Below are 22,765 nucleotides of genomic sequence, written 5' to 3'. Positions count from 1 at the left end.
TGTGTCAGGAAATAGCATCTAGAACCCTGCCCTTGTCCAGTCTCAGGTCTGACATTCGGCATCTAAAAGACCACTTCCTGTGGGTTGCTCCTGTGGATAACTTTGGTCACGGTTCCTTTCCAAGGCAAACACATTTACACACATTTGATTGTGTTCTGTGACTGTCATACTATTCTGTTTCATCTTCCGAGAACAGATATCCAAAATTAAATTCCTATCACTGCCAGGTAGATATTTTGAAGGCAGTATCATATCTTTCTTTTTTTGCCTAGACTTAAAATCATCATTAACTGAGGATGCAAAAGCTAAACATTCATCTCACTTGCAAAAGATGATGGATATCTATGGGGGAATAAAAGAAATAATTTTCTATGTACCATCTGAAAGGGGGTGAGGGAAAATTTTGGAAAGATAAGGCCTCAGGCTAATAGAAGATAATTGACATTTTCTTCTAGGAGTTGTTAATTAAAACAACATTAAATATTCCCCTACAATCTTTTGTCAGTCAATAGGATAGGCCAGTGGAACTGCCACTGAGGGGCCCATCAAAACCTATAATATTCTCCCAGAGTAGCTAATTACAGCCATTTTAAAAGGTTTCCAATGCACTCACCAAAGTCTTTTTTAAGAATTCAGTTCTATAAAGCATTCAAACATTAACAACCTGCCATAGAGAAGATACAATGTAGAAGCATTCAATCAACATCTCAGAGCTATGTTCGGTCATCATAATTTTATATAGGTCAAATCCTGTTTTTAGAAGGCCTGTAAAGAGATCCAATTATATACAAGCATATAATATATGACAAAGTAAGCATCATGAAACAATGTTTAGGGAAATGTAATTAAATAAATGATGCTAAGAAAAGGGTTTAGCACTTCATTTGAAAAAGAAGATACTCATTTTATACCATATACCCAAATAATTTCTTTAGGTAAAAAAATGTAGCAGAGTATACATATAATACTTAGCAGGTTTGTAGAGAAACTGAAATTTCTAAGACTTTAAAAGAAATCTAAAAGGAAGAAGTCAATCTATTTTTCTATGTAAAAAATAACTTCTAATAAAGGAAAATTGCAATATAAAATGGAAGATAGGAAAATTAACAGAAAATATTAAAATTTTAAGGTTTATATTATGTAAATGTTCCATTCATATGAATAAAATAAAGATATCAATAGCTAAAGGAGCAAAGGCTAATTGGAAAAATTCTTTTATACAAGAACAGTTACAATTGAGTTATTGAACATCATGAACCCAACATCTCAGTGCATATGTATTATAGAGCCCACACCACGCTGAGATATCAGCTGATATTTATGAGAGGATAATAACTCAATTACAGAAAGCAATTTTAAATATGGTATTTTCATAAACTGTAGCAGACAAACTGGGACAACACTTTAGAAGATTTGGCTTCATAGTTCAGGTGTTATAAAAGTTTTCAAACTTTTCATCAAGTCAGACCACATTCATAAATTCACCTTATATATATGTGTGTGTGTGTGTGTGTGTGTGTGTGTGTGTGAAGTATATATGTATATATATATATATACACACACACATACACACATATATATGCATATATACACATATATATACATATATAAGTAAATATAAATATGCTTACAAGGGAGATTTTTAATAATGGAATTAATGAAAAAGAAAAGAAAAGTAATATGTCTATCTTTCAAAGGGGATTGATTAAATAAGCAAATTATCAACACATATAACCAACTGAAAGAGTCTTTATGAAGAAGTAACTACATGAAAAAAAATGGGTTTATGATTTAATATTAATCAAAAAGGCAGAGTGGAAGAATAAATAAGAAGATTCCATTTATTAAAATGGTAGGATTCTGATGACTGTTCTCCATCTTAAAATGTATGATGCTGTGACAATTTTATATGAGTGAAATATGCATACTGGGTTTTCATTAAAGGAGATTTTATTGTGATTAAAACTGCTGGAAATGCCCCTGGTGTGCTGGTGTCACTTGTGACAAAGGAGGGCAGAGTTCTAGGCTGTTTATAGACAAAAATGACTAGCAGTGATTGAAATATGTTTGTGGGCTGTTTTTTCTGAAGTAATAAACTGTTCTTTGCTGGCCCAACTGGCAGCTCTAAACCTCCTGACTAATTTACTGTGAATGGAATATATAACACATTCTCTGCAAAAAGCACACAATCAAGTACTTTCAACATAAGACAGGAAAGACAATTTTATTGGTCTAACTAAAGCATTCATCATTGAAAATCTGTTATAACTCCAGGCTATCCACATCGTCATAGACAGAGACATAGAGACAGACACAGCATCTTCAAAAAACATCCTGTGAGGTTTGAAATAGATGTTTATTCATGGAAATTGGAGGACATTTGTCATGTCTTCCTTATTTTGGAAATAGAATGAATCATGATAGTATTTAACATATATTCAGCATTTAATGTATACCAGCCTCTGTGATAAATAATACACTGAAAATGAAGTGTTTATCAGTCACAGTTAATCTCCATTTTTATAGGTGAGGAAACCAAGACACAGAGAAACCAAGCTATACAGTTGTAAAGAAATAGAACTGGGAATCCATTTAGTCTTGTATCTTCATAGCTAATATTCTGTCAAGCACCATGCTCCTCTTCTCCAATAAAAGTTTATTTGGAATTACATGATGCAGTTTATTCGTAATCCATAGGTCTAGGATTTGACAAAATGGTTCATTTTGCCTTTCTGGACAGTTTTAGGAGACATTATTGAACTTTATCTTTCTCTTACTTACTATAGAATATCAACAAAGTAAGCCTCTGTCATGTATGAATCTGTATTGTGTCAACTTCTAAATGTCTCTTGTTCTAATACTGTCAGTAAGGTTGATGTATGGAAAAACCAATACAATATTGTAAAGTAAAAAAAAAAAAAAAAAGTATCCTGAAGCTTAACACTCTCTCCATCATTGACTGGGTGTTTACTCACAGGCAAGATGAACTTATTAAAACTCAGTCTACTTATTTGTAAGATGGGACAGTAACATCACAAAACTGGAGATGTGTGGTGAGGATTAAATAAGATAATATGATGAACCCTTGAATAACGTGTTAAGGGCATTGAAAATCCACTTTTAACTTATGACTGGCTCTCGTTATCCATGGTCCTTCCATATCTACAGTTCTTATCTATGAATTCAACCAACCTCAGATCATGTAGTAGTACAGTAATATTTATGGGAAAAAATAATTCACATTTTAGTGGACCTGCACACTTCAAATCCATGTTGTTCAAGAGTCAACAATATATGTAAAGCATCTAGCATATTAGTCTGCACATGGTAGGCACTCATTATTTAGTGGAAAAATATGAACGTTTTTCATTGTTTAACACATACATATTGAACCCTAACTTGCAAGATGCTGCAAGATGGAGATGGAGCTATAAACCCAATAAGCCAATTCCCTGTCCTGATGGAACTCACGTTCTCTTCAGCACAGGAATAAAAAACAGAAATTATTCTTGGGAACAAAGAAGGAAGGAAGCACATACTTAATTTACAACTTTACCTGCCTCAACAAACAACTACTCTGATACACAGGATAGCACTAATCACTCAATAACAACCATTGGATAATGAGGGAAAACATCTATTGAGACTGGAAGTGTCGACACAGGCATAATCTACTAGTATGTTAATTGTTGATGGACATTTGCTGGTTCATAGAAATTCACCTTGTCACCCATACAAACGTCATTTGTTATAGCTTACAAGGTTCCACACAGGCAGGGATTACTTCTAAACCATACTATACAACTCCTTGTAGAGTAATTAATAAATATTCATGATGCTGATATTGCTGCCAATGATGACAAATGTTATACGTTAGAAAGAGCATTATAAAGATGAGAATATTAATCTTGTAAGACAAAGGCATTCTAAAATTGGTTCCAATATCCCCAAGAGCCTTTAAATACTATAGCATATATCTTTTTTTTTCTTTTTGGAAGTTGCACTTCTGGGAAATATGGAGTCATGCCCCAGTAAATATCTGTATAAGTTTATACTTAAAATATATCTACAACCCATGTATATTTTCAATACAGAACCCAGTTTCTAAATATATAAGCACTTGAAACTGTTATGTTTCAAGTCATGGCTACAGTAAATCTAGATTCCATTTTCATATTGGACTCTTGTAAAAATACTTTTCTAATTTGAATTTCTTCATATTTTCTCTCAATGTTTTTTCCCATCCAGACACACAGTCATCCACAGCAATATTTATTGAGTACATACTATGCGCCAGGCACTGTCTTGGGCCATGAGCACACAGTGGTGAGGGGAACAGATGTTACTCCAGCTTTCATAGATTTGCAAATTCCTAGGAAAGATAAACAATAAGTAGGTGAACAAATGCATAAAATAATTGTAAATTATGAGGTTTCTGAGAAATATTCAGGGTGTAGTGATAAAATGTGGTGACGAAAAGTCACTTTGATGAATTAAAACAATTAGGACCTGAGAAAGAAAAGTGCATCCATCATGTGAAGAAACACAAAAATATTTACATGAAAAGAAGAGCATGTGTAAGAGCCCTAGGAAGGAAAAGAGTCTGAGGTATACCTTAAGTGTAGTGGGCAAGGGAGAGAGCAGCTGGGTAAATGCATAAATGAATGAATGAACTGGCAATGAGTTTTCAGTCAGTGCTTCTTGACTCATTCATTCTTCATGAGAGTCTAAGTCACAGTCTGAACCCATATCCTGTCAAGGATGAGAAAGGTTAGGAGACCCAAGATAGGAATGCAAGCTAAGGCTCTCTCACATCCTTCAGGCTTGCTTCCAACCTCTTCCTCTGCAGGTCCTGCTATATCTTCTTTCTTTCTCAACAGAAACATTTCTCCTTCTGAGACAATCTGCGACTAACTCACTGCTTCAAATTTGGGCTCACAGCACTCTTTTTTGGGGATATCTTCCATTAGGAATCCCACCTTAGTACTATGGTGCTGCCATTTCTTTTCTCTCAGCACACATACGCTTTACACATTGTCTGAATTTATTATCGATACATGTCATTTTTAAGTGCTTACACGATTCTCATATTCTAGCTCTACACACTTACTTAAATGATAAGGGTTAAAGGTTGGTTTTTTTAACCTTCTTCACTTAGTTTAGTGGTCAACACAGAGGGAGACACTGTCTCCCTAGTTAATAATCAATTCATAGTATCCCTAGACTTTATCATATCAATGGACAAATTGATAAATATAGAAATATAGAGTATATATAGTATGCATTTGTATAAATATATATGTGTGTATATATAGTAACATGCAGTATATGTGTATATAATGTATATTATTTATATAGTATGCATATATGTCCTTCACACATTATAAACATATTATATACATATTTATTTATCCATCCATCTGCTTACCCATCTATTCATCTATCTTTTTTCATCTTAAATCTAATTGGTTTTATAGATTTTTTAAATTTATTATTTAATTAGAGGAAAGTTGCTTTACAATGTTGTGCTGGTTTCTACCTACATCAACGCAAATGTCTATCCATCTTTCTACCCAACAATACAGAGATAAGTGTAGTACAATTGGGATACAACAACAATCAACACTTAATTTGGGACAATGTCTTATCACAAAACTTACGGAAGCAAATGTATAAATGTGCTTTGGAGATGCTAACGTTTATAATGATCATTGCATGCCTATTGGTTATAGGGGTGAAAATCAAGCAACTTGAAGAAAGGGTGTCAAGCACTGTGAATGACAAGCAAACATATATGGATGCTTTAGGGCAAATAAATCTTAGAAAGGAATGGTCTGTGGGGCAGATTTTTCTTTCTTACTTGCTATGGAATGGAGAGAAGTTTGGAAATGCACAAACTAGCAGGATACAGTGGAGCAGAGGTTCATATGCTGCTGGAGCCTCTGCTACCCTTGCTGAATTCAGGACTGCAATTATGGGTGGCAGGGAGGCTGGTACTGTGCCTGACTAATCTGAGCTCAGCTAAGCAGAGGACATTTTCTAAAAGACAAGCACAATAGCTACTCCCAAACAAGTCACTGAATAATTCAGAAAGAGACAGACTGAACAGTTGCAGGCTGTTTTCATACCAATCCTAGTCATTTCATGCAATTCCTCGGACATGTTTAAAGACAAGAAATATATTAAGAACTTTGAAATTGTCAATCCAATTAGAAACACAAATAAATCAGTACTATTCCCACATGATGCTTTCTGATGATATTTGTTAAGATAGGCTTACCAATTTAGAGCTAGGTAAACACAACATAAGTTATTAATGCTAATAAGCAAAAAGACCACAATGTATCATTTTAAAAGAGAGACTTTTTGAATTACATTTATATTTTAGAGTATGTGTGTGCCATTTTGTTAACAATAACAAAGTATCTATCCATAAATATCTTCTAAAAGACATTTGGTGGGTAAAAAGGTTTTTGAGACCCCTGCTGACCACAAAGGAGAATTGCATCCAGGTTGCCATTTACTTACCAGAAACTGAGTACATAATTTTTCTGATTAGCCTGGTCACCTTAAGTAAATGCCATTTCTCAAACGTGGAAGATTCATCATCATAAGATAAATGTATAAAGGTGAATTCCTAAAAGATGGCAATCTGCTATGCACAGGAATTTTTATTCTGCTTCAGGCTTATATGTCTCCTAAATAATTATGTCTTGCACAATATAAAATTACTATTTTGTTTATTTCTAAAAACTATGAAACACTGCACAACTCTTGAGAAACATACACCTAACAATATGAGAACAAGAATGTCAAGAATTTTCAAAGATAATGTGATATTCTAATAAAAAATGAGTAATAATGTTAATTTTATCTGAAAATACATTCATTTCTCCAACAATTTTACTGAGGGCATATTCTCTGTGAGATATTATGCTACGTGTTAGGAATACATCTGTTTATATCAGTCACGTTCTCTGCTTTCAAGAACTTACATTCTTTTGGGGGAAACAGATAAACAATTATATGAGATCATTTCAGATTGCAATGAGTGCGCTAAACATTACAAGACGGAAAGAAGACAGAGTGATAAGGAAGGAAGTAACTATGTAGGGAGAATGGTTCACATTGTTTTTTGCTAAAGAGTAAAATGTGAACTGAAACCCATCTACCTACCTACTGACTAAAAACAAACAAACAAACAAGCTTTGTAAAGACTTAGGTAGAGCAGCAAGTGAAAGATAAGGAGGTTAAGACAAAGCATAATTATGTAAATATAAAGATTATACATAATGTAAACCAAGTTGGCTCAGCCTCTACTAGGTTTATAAATTAGATCTTTATATTACCCTTTTTTCAAGGCGTCTAGATGCAACAAAATATCAGGACAAACAAATCTTGGGAACAGTCCTAAGGCTGTCTAGGAGAAACCTTAGACAAACCTCTCTTGGGTAGCTGTCTCACTGTAAATTATTGAAAGCCATATCTACTCAAAAGGTTTCCTTGATAATAAAAACTGATACAGCACGTAAAAAGCCTACACATAATAGGCACTCAGTAATTTTTCATCACCCTTTCCTCTGATGCATGGGTTCTCTGGGCCTCACCTGGTTAGTAAGTCTCGGCTGAGGTATAAGAGGCAATGAGATGCAGTGAATAATAATATCCATGAGGCAGGCAGGCAGTAGGAGTCAAGTTGAGCTAGCAAATACCCAAGGGCAAAGATGCCACTTTAGTCTTCTTTGCAAACCCTAGACCTAACACAGGGGCTGACATATAGTAAGGATAAACACTTGCTAAATAAAAATGAGAAATAACTAGCTTTAGGTAACCTATGTAAGATGGCACATGGCCCTCAAGTCATGTGAAAAGAAAACGAAGACTTAATGATCTCAACAGCTCCCAAACACTCATAATCTATGAGACTATGACCTCTTTGCTTTAAGCTGTAGAAACAATGATATGACTAGGCCAGGTACAACCACAAATCCTTAAGAAACTGCTTTTGCTAAGAGGTTATTTTATAATGATTGTAAAAGGTTATAGGCATCTCAGCACACCTATAGGGATATCAATTCAGCATTTCCCAAATTCTAGCATGACCAAGAACAACCTTGACATATTTTCACAAAGGTAATTTTCTTTCAATACAATGGACTTCCCTTTGAGATTATTATATCAATTTTATTTTTGTGAAATCCATTCTTAAAAAGGTGTGAGAACTTAAGGCACAGTTAATTAAATGAAGAGTGGACCCAAAGAAGGAGAAGTCTGGCTTGAGTTTCACAGGTGAAGCATGTTCAAAGATGAAGGACAGAAGGGGTTAAAAGAAAGTGGAGGGCAGTTGATGCAGAAGTTACATTATAATCAGCAGATCCAATGCAAAACTGACTATGCAAAGACTTGGATATAGTAAATCCCCTCTTTCTTCAGGGAAATCTGGGAGACTGAGTATTTGGGTAACCATGGAGTCATGTCAGAAAAAAAAAAAAAAAAAGACTAGGATTGAGGGAGATGGAGAGGAGGAGAGACTTTCTTCTACACTATTGCTGAGTCTCTGACTACAATTCCCAAGATCAAAGTGGGATAAAAATAACACCAAAAATTGGCAGAGGAAAGAAAGATGTAAGGGGAAGAAAGTGAACACTCTGAGAATGTCTGGGCAGTTTCTCAGGATTCCTGATCCTGTACTGATTCAAGTTCACGCTGAATTAGATACTTCTGCACTGCCCCAGTTCCGTTACTATCATCATCTTCTTAAGGCAGCTTGACTAGGTAAGTGATGGCTCTTCAAACCTTCTCTATCTTCCTTAATTTTTTCCAATTGCTTGCTACACGTGTCTTCCATGTAAACTTACTACGAGAACACTTATGCCCTCCTTTCTCAGACACACTACTCAGCATCCTGTATGCACTTGTGTAACCAGATTGCACTACAATAATTTCTACTCATGAATATATCACTGAGTATTCTTAAACCATTTCTGAGTACTGTATATGCTGACTGCTTATGGTGAGTCTTTTTATCCACTAGAACACGCACTCATCCTGAGGGTCTTGGCTCAGATTTCTCTCTCCAGCATAGTGTGCCAAGGCTGGATTCAAATCCTAGGTCGACCAATAACTAGATGTGTTAGTGTGGGAAGTGATTTAACATACGTGTTTCTCTGTTTCTTTACCTGTAGGCAATAATAATAATAATGCTCAGTTTCAGGGAGTTTTTGTGAGGCAAAATATTTAGAAGAGTGGCTGATACTTAGGCAGTGATCAAAAAATATTAGCCATTGTTGTTGGTGGGGGTGATGTTAAAAACTACAGTCTTTGGAACAACACTCCCTGGGATGAAATCCCAACTCCAATATTTTGTAGCTGAGAGATTTTAAAGTGACTTACTTGATTTCTGCCTATCTCCATTGCCTCAATTACAGTAATGAAGATGATTAACCTACTTCAAATGGTTTTAGGGAGGACCGCTGCTGCTGCTAAGTCACTTCAGTCGTGTCCAACTCTGTGGGACCCATAGACAGCAGCCCACCAGGCTCCCCCGTCCCTGGGATTCTCCAGGCAAGAACACTGGAGTGGGTTGCCATTTCCTTCTCCAATGCATGAAAGTGAAAAGTGAAAGTGAAGTCGCTCAGTCGTGTCTGACTCTTCGAGACCCCATGGACTGCAGCCTACCAGGCTCCTCCGCCCATGGGATTTTCCAGGCAAGAGTACTGGAGTGGGTTGCCATTGCCTTCTCCCTTAGGGAGGACTAGGAGAGTGAATTTATATAAAGCCCTTAGAAAATACTCACCATGTATAAAGAGCCCAAGTTACTACTGAAAATCAAGGAGGTTCTTTTGCTTAAATCGTTTTACTCTCTGAGTTACAGATTTAGGTCAGTTCTCCATCAAAGAAGTTTGAATTACTTCTTCCCCTCTGCTCCCTTATTCACTTGCCTCTCTCTTCTTCTCCTTCGTTTTTGTTTTTGTAATCTGAAATCAATGTTCAAACCAGAGGCTCTTCAGGGAAAAGCTTTCTCAAGAAAATAAAAGGTAACTATGTTAAGTCAAGAAATAAAACTGATTTCCAAAGAAGTATAGTCCTGTGATACTTTTCTGAAGAAGGCAACATCCGTAGTTATTTGTCCTGAGATAACTTGGCCCTATAAAAATTGAATCAGAAGGCTACTGGGGACTTGAAGCAATATGTCTGCCCTATGCCCCCCATGACAATGCTAAGACTGCATTCTCTGAGGAGTAGGGTCACTCAGCTCTTTAGCTGTTTAGGATTAGCAGGTAAAACTCCAAGGGGTTAATTACATGATATATTGAGAACTGGTGAAATTAGTCAAATCGTTTGGTAAATATGAAACACATCATAGTAAGAATGACAGGGATACGTATATTTGATGTTTTAAAATATAACTTTAAAGCCTGGGTTGATGGCCCTGTGATTGAAGAGAAGGACTAAAGATGAACATTACCAGAAGAGAGAACATGGGTCTTAAGAAGAAAGCGCTTTCTAATGGACTCATCCAAAGAAAGAATGAAGATTCTCTTGGGAATGAGGGAGGTATCCCAACACAGGTTAGATGATCACTAGATGAAGATTCCAGCATGAGATGAAGGGCTCAACAAGACGTAAATCTGAGTTCAAATGACCTGTGATCCTCATAAATTCGATTCTGTATTGTACAATATGCATCTGTGAAGGTAAATCACTCACATTCAATCTTAAATTCAAAGTAACCAAATAACTGAAGAAATTCTGAACTGTGGAATTTTTTCCCTTTCACAGTCTAAGTTATTCCTCTATTTTTTTCTGCTTCCCTTAACACATATGGACCAGCTTGGATAGGCAAAAGTAATTTACAATTCTAGCCTCCCTAATTTGAAATTCTACAAGTCCAAGAGAGTAACCAGATTATGAAAACACTTGATTAATTGTGCAAACCAGCAGTTAAATATTATAGTTTAAAAACTCAAGTCAAAAATATTTCTTTTTCCTTCAGGAAGAAATATGAATGTTAAAAATGTGGCGCCTGGCAGAAGCAAAGCTCCATAATTAATCTGTAGAGCCATCTCCACTGTCAGAAGCAGAAAGGCCCCAGAGGAGTTACTTTTCCTATAGAATGATGATGGCATTGGTGCTAACAGTGATGATCAAAAAGACCCTAAAAGGTATGTGAGAATCTCTTCTAGAATCCTGCTTGGATCTTAATTACAAGAGTATTTCTTGAGCACTTACTACTGACCAGAGACTATTCTGAGTGATTTCTATGAATTATTTTCTTAATCTCCACAGTAAAGAGGTAAAGTGATTTTTCCCCAAGTCACTGAGTTGGTAAGTGGAGGAGCAGGATACTAAGAGAGACCATCTAACCGCAGTGCACAAGTACACATCAACCATGACAACTATTTTCTACAGCCTAGGAGAAGGCAATGGCACCCCACTCCAGTACTCTTGCCTGGAAAATCCCATGGATGGAGGAGCCTGGTAGGCTGCAGTCCATGGGGTCGCTAAGAGTCGGGCAGGACTGAGCGTCTTCACTTTCACTTTTTGCTTTCATGCATTGGAGAAGGAAATGGCAACCCACTCCAGTGTTCTTGCCTGGAGAATCCCAGGGACGGGGGAGCCTAGTGGGCTTCCGTCTATGGGGTCACACAGAGTTGTACACGACTGAAGTGATTTAGCAGCAGCAGCAGCAGCAGCAGCAGCTTGAGGTATGGTGAAAAAAGTATCTTCCTCTAGGGATCAGACACAATACCTGTTATTTGTTTCTGGAGCAGTTTTTCATTGTGTAAATTTGAGTTGCCCTGGCCAGACAACATCTGAAACTCTAGGTTCAATTCTCCATCTCAACTTGAAGGATACTGACTAATTGGAGAACACCCAACACATTTCATAAGTGAAGATTAAAGAAAATTTATAATCCCTCAACAGAGTATCAGGTATTAATCACTTTGGTATTAGGGGAAAATTCATGTGCTTGTGCATAATGAGTCCTTCAAAAAAAAAAAAATCAGTTGACTATGTTTAGATCAGTGCGTTAGTTTTACAAAATATGTATCTATGTGTGATCACTTTATCATTATTCCACTTCATAAAAATACAAGACAAATGAGAATCCCTTTCTCTTCCAGTCATTAAAACTGCCACATATCAAACATCTCCAAACGCAGGTAGAACATTTCTACACATGACTATAAGTATGGTTTCTATGGACTTCCTTCAGTCTCTAGTATGAGAGGAAATGATAAAACCCATAGAAGTAACCAATATGTGTGTACTACTATGAAGTTTTAAAAGCACTTTTACATCATTGGTTGAAGGATTTTACTTTCAGTCTTAAAACTATGGAAACACATACATCCATCTACCTTATTATCAGTTCTACTATACTTCCACCCCTACCCTGACCTCTAGAAAGCCAGGAGAACTGAGAAAAATAAACTGAGTTTGGAAAAAAAACAGCATAATGTAATGCCAAGATGCATTCCCAGCTCATCACACGTTTTCCCGAAAGCAATCAATACAGGTAGCCTGAGGCGGGCAATTTCATCATACATATACTTTCTGAGAGCAGATCATTATTACCAGAAACCTTTTCCCTTACTCAAAAAGACAGAAAGCATGACAAAAACAATGCACACAGACTTGGCCCCAGGGAAATTGTGTAGTAGGCAAAATGCCTCCTACCTCACCATTTAGTCCTCTTTCCTCCTTTCCTTTCCAGCAGGGCCCTTGCTCCCAAACTTCCCCAGAAACCAGACCTTCATGATCTCATTCTCCATGACCTGACACAAACCGCTTTGAGATATGATTTTATAAACTCATTCCAACAAATGTGTAAATTAACCAGCAGAGTTGTTTTGTTTTGTTTTAAGAAGTATCAAAACTTTCTACTCAAAGGATTCAGTTTACAGGTGTCCAGACATTAACTAAAGAATAGTATTTTGTGGAAGTGTATCTTTTGAATCCAAATTCAGTTGCTTTGAAAGTTTCCACATAGAAAAAATAATCAAAAGAAAGGAAGTAATGAGGATTTATAAGTTCTCTTGGGTGATACTGAAAAAGGGAATCTTTCTTCACATGGTCTTTGCTTCTCTCCCATTCTGGACTGTCAGAGGAACCATAACATGCTGGAGATACACCCAAATGACAGATACATCCTAGCACAGACCTGCACAACACTGAATTACATAATGAAATGAATAGCGCTATCCAGTCACTCAAAAGAAGCTTGCTCAGCATAATCGAATGATCAGCAATTACATACAATCTACTGACTGCCTATTGTCATTATGGTCCTGTATACATGGACCAAGGCTCTCTCACAGAGCTATTCGACAAAGGGATACATATCACACCAAGCTGGGAGACCACAAAGAGAACACATTCCTGAAGCACAGAAATTCCCACTGCATCCTTCTATGCCACCAGAGTAGTCACAGCATACGAAGGATATTCTATGCAATGTTGCTTAAGGATTAGTGTGCCACAGTAGGTAAAGGTGTGGCCTTCGTGTCTCCAAATCAGGTACTGCCCCTCTCCAGCTGTACATACAGACTTGTGTCATGCCTCTGACTGGTTTCTTCAACTATAAAATGGAAAAACCAATAGAGTCTTTATTTTTTTTGCGAAAGTTGAATGAGATAAGGTGTTTATCTTACCTGGGATATAAAGCTTAGGATGAGGTTTACAATGATAGTGAAATTATTATGCTGATAATAACACTGGTATCAACAGAGTAAGTGAGTTTAGAAGTAAGGAAATTCTAAGTCACTCAGTCTTGTGATCAACATTTATAGTTTAGAACACAGACCTGGAAACCAAGTATTTTGAACAAATGAAAAATTTTCCATGATTAAGTTTCTCATCTAAAAAATGAGATTGATAACAGTACCTTAATGATATACTTATTGTAAAGATGAAATGAAGTAACATATGTAAAAAACTTAGAACGGTGCTTGACACAGAAGAAGCACAAGATACATGTTAGCTATTATTTATTAGTATCCTTGCCAACAGAGGAGGTGAGAATATGGCAAAGATATGGAGATAAATCTTGACAAGAAAGTCACTGTTTTCTAGAAGAATGGGAAGAAGTAAATGCTAGAAGGGCCTCATCATTTTCATTCTGGACCTGTCCTTTTTTCCCATTCATTGGTTCACCTGCCCAGGTGGCAACCACAGGAGCCCAGCTGAGAGTCCAGTAGTCACACTTCAGAAGTTACTTCATTAGGACATGGTAGGTCTGATAATTATAAAATCACAACTGAATCTTTTCCACTGAGAACCTATGACTAATAACCTAATAATATAACCATCATTACTATGCATAATACTTTCGAAAACAAAACCAAGCTTGGTAGTGAAAATTATGTGTTAGGTGGTCGTCTACATGTACTGGGAAATGGTACAGACACACACACAAAAGTACCTAAAAGAAGCTCTGGCATTGATACTTCCAGGCTCAGAACATCATTACCATCACCACTGCCACCAGGATCGTTATCAGCATCATCATTTCTTTATATCCGCTACCATTTATTACCTGTGAAATTTTGTTCTTAACATACTCACCTTGACTTCAGAAAGTAACTACCACTATGCCCATTTAATCTATCTTTTTTTTTTTTTGACTCTTACGACAGAGGTGCTTTGGTCCTTTCCACTTCTGAAATTCAAAGCTACATAAAGCACAGCAATACTACCATCCTACCTTTTCCATATACAGCAAGGCCCATTTTGACACACAATAATAAAACACTGAACGAAGCACTCAACTAACAATGGAACAAAATGAAATGTTTAGTTCATAATAATGTATCACAGAGGGCCAATTCCAACAGTGACCTTCAAGGAAAGCTGTTCAGTCTTTTCCTGCAAGACCATTCCATTGTGCTTTGTAATTAATAATTTCACACCTGGATATTGATGACAGGACTCAAACAGGCAATCAGCAGCCCCTCAGAAAATCCGTGCCCATCAAGTGAGCAGAGGGGCTGGCTTGCCGAGCTCCATCAGCTAGGATAATTGTTAAAAATAAGGAGGTGTGTTGCCTCCCTGCAGAGGTAGGGGTGCCTGTACCGAATTACATACCAGATACACACAATTCAGTCCACTGGAACATTGGCGATATCCTCAGTAAATGCAAATAGTCAAACACAGCATGGCTAATGCAGAAAATGAAAACTGAATTGGAAAGCAGAATAAGAAATTGAAGAATCGCTAAGTATAAAAAACCAAGAAAATGGACAAGCCCAGGCCAGAGGCCAAGAGAAGTCACAGCCAATTTTCCAGGAGCAGTCACTGTTCAAATATTTAATAAGTCCCAACTATTCTTTTCTCTCTTTTTACTATTTATCTCCCATCTTGCCAACTAAATCCTACTCTACACTGCACTGCTAAGAACTCATTTTCTTCCAGCCTAAAACCCCTAACCTCCAAGCAGATTTGGATAATGCGATGGAAAAGAAGCCATGAATTTTAATACTTTAGACACCAGAGTACACCAAAAATCATACCAATTCCATACTTTTGAGATTATCTTTTATGGAGGAAAGTGACAAAACAGAAGTAGCAACAATACGGAGAGCTATGCCTCAAATGATAAGAGAGACACCCCCAAATTTTTAATGTGAATCAAACGAGGAAAAATTCTTGAGAGAAGAATGTTCTTTAATAGAGCCACTAAAGATATTGCTAGAAAGGAAATAATATTTCCGTCAGTGCTTCTCTGCATAAAATCGAGATCTGAATTAGGTTCACTTACCTTAAAGAAGGGTACAATTAAGCATTATATGGCAATATAGATACGGTCATTTAAATATTACTCAACCCTAGATTATTTATAAATTATTTAACCCTTCAGAGTTAAGACTCACGAATCAGAAGTGATGGAAGATATCACTGTGTGGAATGTTCGAGACAGTCACCATACACGAGGCAGTCTGGTGATCACAGTTGTGTTGCAAAAATCGGTTTCACTTACCTAAACATAATAAAAACAGAAAACAGGAAAAAAAGTTTAATAGATTTCTTTGAAATCGAAAGATTGTGTTTGTTCCTTGCCACCCTCTTCCTCCCAAATTTTCATAGTCTCTTCACATTCCAGGAAAGAAAAGTGAAGACATTTCCTCATCAGCGCCTCAGTACTGGTGTCAAAGACCGCATAGACACAGTGGAGAAGAGCATGCCAATCTTTGGCAACGGGCAACAACGAGGTCCACCCTCCCCGAGTATCTTGCTCTGCCGGTGTCTCAGGTGGGAGAATGAGAGACTATCGTGTTTTCAGAGCTGAAAGGCATGGGTCAGTGACCTTTGAGTAGAGGTATACCTGCTCCTTGGATGTTTCTTCCTAATCCTGCTCTCCCTTGTCTCAGGGTGTTGCACAGGATCCCCCTTCTTTCAACTGCTCTCACCCCACACCACTCGATCTTATCACCCCAGTCCTGCTATGGACACAGTTCTCTCTGGATGTTCAATCTTGAGTGTTCTGTTTAGAAACCACCTCCTTTAAGAAGCATTAGAAATAACCTCCTTTAAGAAGCACTGATACATCTTTCAAGCCCACATGAAGTGCTGCCTCTATGTGCCTAGCTCACTGTGCTTATTGACAAAACAGACGTTACAGCACTGTCCTATATTTGATCCTTCACTTGAATGCACCTACTACAACATGAGCTCCAGAGAGTAGAATCTGCAATGGACTCCTTGTTTTTCCCATCGTTAACAAAGCATGAACTAGGTTGTGGCCAATTTCAATAAACATTGGAGAATAAAACAATGAACTAATTAATAGGTAAAAGGAAACCAAGTAAGAATAAAGGAAAGACAGAAGGAGCTGAGTGCCTAGGGTGACTGAGAATCTAGGTTCTACGGGAGAGACCTAAGAATGTCACCCTGTTTCCTATTGCTCAACTGTAGGTTATGAAAACAATCACAAATAAACACAGAAGCTCCGGGCTAGAATATACATATGTCAAGGACAAAACATGGTAGGTACTTGGTGCTAGTAGGATCCAGAGGATCCAGAGGATTAAAAAACCTCTGAGTGACTGTACTTGAAACTGTCTGTTTCATGCGTTTATGAATTTACACAAATGACCTTAGTCTCTAACCCTTACTTTTCTCAAATGTAAATAGAAATTGACATATTTGGCCTATTGACATTACCACTTTTTAAAACTTTTCATTCTGAAATAACTGTAGGCACACATGAAATTACAAATGAGTACACACAGAGCCTTGTTGAATCCTTCTCCCAAGCTCCTTCAAGGATGACATCATATACACAGTAGATATCAAAAACAGGGAACATCACCATTTGTTGAGAGAACCAAATGAGATGATGGAAATAAACATTTAATTCACTGTATTCTTTTCAAAGGTTAATTATTCCTTATTCAGGTCTTTCTGGTGGCTCAGTGATAAAAAACCCATCTGCCAATGCAGGAGTTGTGAGTGGGATACCTGGTTCGGGAAGATCCCTGGGAGAAGGAAATGGCAACCCACTCCAGTATAATTGCCTGGGAAATTCCATGGACAGAGGAGCCTGGTGGGTTACAGTCCATGGGGTCACAAAAGAGTCAGACAGGACTTAGCAACACAACAAAAACATTCCTTATTCAACTGTTATTATTAAAGTCTTAAGATTGCCGGGAGAAATATCAATAACCTCAGATATGCAGATGACACCACCCTTATGGCAGAAAGTGAAGAGGAACTAAAGAGCCTCTTGATAAAGGTGAAAGAGGAGAGTGAAAAAGTTGGCTTAAAACTCAACATTCAGAAAACGAAGATCACGGCATCTGGTCCCATCACTTCATGGGAAATAGATGTCACACTTTACTTTGGGAGGCTCCAAAATCACTGCAGATGGTGACTGCAGCCATGAAATTAAAAGACTCTTACTCCTTGGAAGGAAGGTTATGACCAACCTAGATAGCATATTCAAAAGCAGAGACATTACTTTGCCAACAAAGGTTCGTCTAGTCAAGGCTATGTTTTTCCTGTGGTCATGTATGGATGTGAGAGTTGGACTGTGAAGAAGGCTGAGCACTGAAGAATTGATGCTTTTGAACTGTGGTGCTGGAGAAGACTCTTGAGAGTCCCTTGGACTGCAAGGAGATCCAACAGTCCATTCTAAAAGAGATCAGGCCTAGGTGTTGATTGGAAGGACTGATGCTAAAGCTGAAATTCCAGTACTTTGGCCACGTCGTGCAAAGAGTTGACTCATTGGAAAAGACTCTGACACTGGGAAGGATTGGGGGCAGGAGGAGAAGGTGACGACGGAGGATGAGATGGCTGGATGGCATCACTGACTCCATGGACATGAGTCTGAGTGAACTCCGGGAGCTGGTGGTGGACAGGGAGGCCTGGTGTGCTGCGATTCATGGGGTCGCAAAGAGTTGGACACGACTGAGTGACTGAACTGAACTATATGCTAGGTTCAAGCTGGTTTTAGAAAAGGCAGAGGAACCAGAGATCAAATTGCCAACATCTGCTGGATCATGGAAAAAGCAAGAGAGTTCCAGAAAAACATCTATTTCTGCTTTATTGACTATGCCAAAGCCTTTGACTGTGTGGATCACAATAAACTGTGGAAAATTCTTCAAGAGATGGGAATACCAGAACACCTGATCTGCCTCTTGAGAAATTTGTATGCAGGTCAGGAAGCAACAGTTAGAACTGAACATGGAACAACAGACTGGTTCCAAATAGGTAAAGGAGTTCATCAAGGCTGTATATTGTCACCCTGTTTATTTAACTTATATGCAGAGTACATCATGAGAAATGCTGGACTGGAAGAAACACAAGCTGGAATCAAGATTGCCAGGAGAAATATCAATAACCTCAGATATGCAGATGACACCACCCTTATGGCAGAAAGTGAAGAGGAACTCAAAAGCCTCTTGATGAAAGTGAAAGTGGAGAGTGAAAAAGTTGGCTTGAAGCTCAATATTCAGAAAATGAAGATCATGGCATCCGGTCCCACCACTTCATGCGAAATAGATGGGGAAGCAGTGGAAACAGTGTCAGACTTTATTTTTCTGGGCTCCAAAATCACTGCAGATGGTGACTGCAGCCATGAAATTAAAAGACTCTTACTCCTTGGAAGGAAGGTTATGACCAACCTAGATAGCATATTCAAAAGCAGAGACATTACTTTGCCAACAAAGGTTCGTCTAGTCAAGGCTATGTTTTTCCTGTGGTCATGTATGGATGTGAGAGTTGGACTGTGAAGAAGGCTGAGCGCCGAAGAATTGATGCTTTTGAACTGTGGTGTTGGAGAAGACTCTTGAGAGTCCCTTGACTGCAAGGAGATCCAACCAGTCCATTCTGAAGGAGATCAGCCCTGCGATTTCTTTGGAAGGAATGATGCTAAAGCTGAAACTCCAGTACTTTGGCCACCTCATGCGAAGAGTTGACTTATTGGAAAAGACTCTGATGCTGGGAGGGATTGAGGGCAGGAGGAGAAGGGGACGACAGAGGATGAGATGGCTGGATGGCATCACTGACTCGATGAACCTGAGTCTGAGTGAACTCTGGGAGTTGGTGATGGACAGGGAGGCCTGGAGTGCTGCGATTCATGGGGTTGTAAAGAGTCAGACACGACTGAGCGACTGATTTGATCTGCACTGTACACTTGAGATACATTTGTGATCAAAAGATGCTTGTTCCATGTCTTAATGGAGTTTATATAGAATGGGAGAACACAGAAAGATGAGATGATTAAAAGCCTGTGAAGTTTAATTTGCATAAGTATCTAAAAACAGGATATCTAATTCCAACTAGAAAGAAGAATGTTATATTCAGATAAGGCTTCCCAAGGTGAATGTTCCAGTCTAGACTCCTTCTGAATGATGAGTTGAAATGAACCAGAGGAAGTATAAACAGGTGGAAGGAAGAGTATATGAAAGGCAAAAAGAAGGGAAAACATCTGGCATATTTTAGTTTGAACAACTATCATACTTGTAGTATGGCAATATTATGCTTCAAAATCATAAATCTGCAAGACTGTACAAGTGTTGCAGTGAAGAGAAAAACCTAGAAAAAAGGAAGGTGGATAAAACAGGGTTTGGAAGGCTAGGATAAGGAGTTAAGAATATATTTTAAGAGCAATTGGGATCCAGGGATGTGTTTTAAACAGGGAAGCATTACAATCAAATTGGCATACCCTGACTGCTTAGAGAGAAATGGATATGATGGGCACGTGTAGAGGTGGAGGCAGGGAGAGCAGTTAGAATTCGTAGCATTAAGAAGGGCAAGACATTACAGCTCATTTAGCCAAAACAGTGGACAAGGGTAGAGAGAGAAGTGGGAGAATTGCTTCAAGACAGGACTGACTTCACTTGGAGATAAGCTGGATATAGGTGTATAAGGGAGGTAATAATAAAGGAGATGCCCATGTTTCCAGCTTGATTAACACTTGATGGCATTGATCAATTCAAGTGGAAGGGCAGCTTTAGGTGAGGCAGGATAGTGAAAGTACTTTGTAAAGTGCTATTAAAATGTAAATACAGTTTTTCCTACATTTCCGTGGGGTTGGTTCCAGGACACCTGTGGATACTAAAGTTCATGGATGCTTGAGCTCCCTATTTAGGACGGCAGAGTATTTTTACATAACCTTTGCATATCTCTCATCTTCTTTAAATTATCTCTAGATTATTTATAATACTGATGCGATGTAAATGCTACATAGAGTTGTAAATACGACGCAAGTGCTATGTAAATAATTGCCACTGCATGACAGGTTCAAATTTTGCTTTTGGGAGTTTTCTTGAATTTTTTTCCAAGTATTTTCACTTTACAGTTGGTTGAATCTGTACATCTGGAACTGTTGGATCTGGAGGGCTCACTGTATTTTCCTATATCCAGACTATGAATAATAGATGCATACATAATTCTCAAAACGATTAGAAAAGAAGTGGCCTACTTTTAGAAAGCAATGTCAGTGCATGGCTCCTACACAGCGTATCATAATTGGTTTGTGGTGCCATTTAGTAATGCCAAGACAATTCATTAAGAGAATCAAAAACAAGCAGGTGTTTCCATTACATTAGAGCATGCTCTAATAAACACACATACACACACACATGCCAAAATAGGGCAGAATTAAACTTGCTGAAGCATCCGAGAATACATTCAAGAAAACTGTAGTAGAGAGGCATTTTTCATTCAAGAATGGAAAGTAATACAAAATGAAAAGGAAAAATTGCTCAGGAGATTGGTAATTAAATAGGCCATCACACTTATTACTTCTCAGCATATCATCTAAATAAATATCAATCAACAGACCCTACACTCTGCCATTGTTTTGTGACTTAAATGAAACTAGTGCTATATCAGTCTGAAGGTGCCAGAGATCAATTAGACTATTATTTTTCATTAAAATGATTTGTGATTTGTGTACTGTCTGATCCCCCCTACTTGATGATGTGTTGTTTTGAGATGAGGGGACATATCTTACTTACTTTTGAATTCCCCAGAGGGCACAGCAGAATGCGTTGCATGAAATGGGCACTCAAGAATATTGCTGAATTTTAGGAACTTTATCAGAAACGAAATGCATCCAGTTATACAAAATCATTTATTTTCAACCTAATAGTACTGCTGGCGATTACTTTAAGAGAGTGCTAGTGTGGGTAAGGTATTTTGTCAACTTTTCAGTAAAACCCCTTTCTCTTAAGTCAACAAAATGTAATTAATTTATCAGAGGGAAGTAAGGAGAGAAAGGGGTTGCTTTGAATAAATTCCAAGAAATGAATTTCTTTGAAGTAATAGGCTTATTATGTTACTAATTCATACAATATGCCTAACAAAATCTCAGAAACATTCACACCATTGTGTTATTTTTTGAATGTTTCTCTTAAGCATCTATTGCCAATCCCCTTTTTAACTCATAGCAAATTGTTAATGAGACAGATATGGGGGAGGAAAATGTGTGGAGGAAACCACAGCTAGCAATACCACATTATTATTATTAACTTTCATTATTCTCCACGGGTAAACCCTCTACTCCTCACTTGACCTAACTAACAAATGATTTTCATGCTTCCTCCATTTTAGTCCAGTGTGATTTCAAAGGACCTTGAGATAAAAGTCTCGCCCTCTCTCAAGTGCATAGCATCTTAAACAATTTCTTATCAGTAGAGACTGAGGAGTCGATATTAGTGTTTTGCTTTCACCTCCACTTTACAGCTCACTGGTTTTCTGAGATGACATTCCCAAAACCCAACAGCTGGAAGAGCAAGGCAGAGGATCACAGCCCTGCAATTAATACAGACATGCTGCTGACCTGTTTGTGCTGAAAAAGCTTTGAAAGAAACAGCAGAAGTGGCAGGGGCACTGTATCTTATAAACCCACACGGCCCGCATTTTGTGTTGGTTTTGCAAAATGTGTTGTATATTCTGATGACATCCTACAATTCCCCTGATCTTTAAACAAATTACAATCTGTTTGTATAACAGGATAGAGCTAGTTTTCAGCACTACAATTCCTTGTTGTTTTGGGTGGGAGAGAACACCTGAGGTGCCCACCAATATTCTTCACACCGGGAAGTCAGGAGGCTCTGACCCAGAAAAAGTCGCTCAGATGTGGATCGGTAACTGCATCTTAGCTAAGTTCATTACAAGTTCACATACTGTCTGAATAAAATAACTCGGAAACAAATGGAACTGGAGTAGTGGGTTAATGGTGTAGTCGCTCAGTTGTGTCCAGCTCTTCAGGACCCCATGGACTATAGCCCTCCAGGCTCCTCTCTCCCTGGGT

At 37.8% G+C, this 22,765-nt stretch overlaps 1 long non-coding RNA gene across 4 annotated transcripts in view; it reads right to left on the bottom strand.

Moving 5' to 3' along the window:
* The window catches only part of LOC147379953 (uncharacterized), a 759,110-nt gene that overhangs the window by 426,678 nt on the left and 309,667 nt on the right, over positions 1–22,765 (bottom strand). Inside the window, exon 2 of one of the 4 annotated variants that reach the window (XR_015134359.1) lies at positions 1,392–4,372. The exons of the other annotated variants lie outside the window; for them this stretch is intronic. This is a non-coding gene — a long non-coding RNA (uncharacterized LOC147379953). Of the gene's footprint in view, positions 1–1,391; positions 4,373–22,765 lie in introns of those variants that run through there. 4 annotated transcript variants of the gene reach the window in all.

Source organism: Bos grunniens, chromosome 1 (genome assembly GCF_055505025.1).
Source record: "Bos grunniens cultivar Pamir isolate PY7600 chromosome 1, Bosgru_T2T1.0, whole genome shotgun sequence".
NCBI classification, from domain to species: domain Eukaryota; kingdom Metazoa; phylum Chordata; class Mammalia; order Artiodactyla; family Bovidae; genus Bos; species Bos grunniens.
Note: the sequence above shows the minus strand (reverse complement) of the source record. Positions and strands in the feature narration are given on the sequence as shown.